Raw genomic sequence first — 1682 nt, forward strand, 5'->3', positions numbered from 1 at the left:
TGTAGAATTATGCACTAAATGCATCTGGCCCTAGGCTGTTTTTAGTTGGAAGATTTTTAATTACTTTTTCTATTCACTAGGGTTATGGGTTTGTTTATATTGCTTATTTAATTTTGATTTTTAATGTGGTAGGTGGTGTCTATCTTTGATGAAAGGCTTTTTATTTGGATGCAGCAGAAAAACAGATCTTATTTTCTAATCCATTCCATTAGTCTGTGCCTTTTATTGGGGAATTGAGAACATTAGCTTTCAGTTATTAATAATTATTGATTTCTGTTATTTTGTTGCTATGTTGTGGGTATTTACACATCTTTCAATTTACTTTTTTAAAATTATTTATTACTTATATGCTCTTGGGTGAAGTTAACCTCTTAAGTTCTTCTTGTGTCTCTGATAGAGTGGATCTGTAGATAGATATTGGTAGTATCATGTAATGTTTTTCTTTCTTTCTCTGTTGATAATAAAATAGTTTTTTTATGTATAGTAGTCTGGCTTGGCGTGTGTGTTTCTTGGGATTTGTAGAATATCCATCTAGGCCCTCTGGCTTTCACAGTCTCCATTGAAACCACATTTTAATGGGCCTGCCTTTATATGTAACTTGTTTGTTTTTTTTAACAGCTTTTAACATCCTTTTTTCTGTACATTTAGTATTTTGATTATTATCTATTATGGAGAATTTCTTTTCTGGTCTGTATGCTTCTTGTACCCTGATAGGCATCTCTTTCTTTAGATTGGGGAAATTTTCTTCTGTGATTTTTTTTTTTTGAAATATTCTCTGTGCTTTGAACTTGCCTTCTGCATCTTGAGAGGTTTTCTTCCCCTTCCTCTATATTTCTATTATTTATACATTTGTTTTTTTTAGTGTCTCAGATTTCCTGGATGTTTGTTCCTGGATTTTTTAGTAATTAACATTTTCTTTGACTGAGTTATCCACCTTTTTCTTCAGCGCCAGGTTCATTCTTTAATGTCTCCTACTTTGTTGGGGAGACATACCTCTGAGGTTTTTGTTTGACTTCCTAACTCTTTCACGTCCAGGTTTAGTTCAGTTTGGTGTTTCCTTTGGTGGTTCTGTTTCCTTAATTCTACTTTCTTGACATGAATTGTTTTCACTATTTCATTCCATTTTGTGTGTGTTTTCACAGACTTCATTAAGGAATGCACTCATGTCCTCTTTAAGGTCTTTGAACATGTTCATAATAGCTATTTGGAAGTGCTGTGCCTCAGGTCAGTTGCTTTTCTCAGGGCCTTTTGCTGGCTTCCGGAAGATACGTGTTGGCTTGGTGGTTCATGTTTGTGTCTTGCAATGGGATGTAGGAATTTGGAGTTACGAGGTTTGCTTGTTTCTTGTTGGAGATATCTGGTCTCATCTTTGTTGGCTGCGTCTTCTGCTCTTTGGTTGCTATTGCTCACTCTGAATTGTAGGCAAGAATGGAGAGTGTGGGGCTTTGCCTTTCAGCCCAGTGGGACCACTGGGGGTTCCCCATAGAAACTGTTCCTTCGGATTGGGGCTGACACAAAGGAGTTCAGATGGGTTCCGAGGGGAGGCTGAGAGAGTTCCTAGGAAAGAGCTGGGACAACCCTGGGTCTGAACCAAGGGGTGGAATTCTCAGGCAGTGGAGGTGGAGTGGAGGGAGGTGGGGTGGAGGGAGGAGTTCTTACAGGCTGGCAGGCTGCAGCAGCAA

Source organism: Peromyscus maniculatus, chromosome 2, assembly GCF_049852395.1.
Source record: "Peromyscus maniculatus bairdii isolate BWxNUB_F1_BW_parent chromosome 2, HU_Pman_BW_mat_3.1, whole genome shotgun sequence".
In the NCBI taxonomy this organism is placed as follows: domain Eukaryota; kingdom Metazoa; phylum Chordata; class Mammalia; order Rodentia; family Cricetidae; genus Peromyscus; species Peromyscus maniculatus.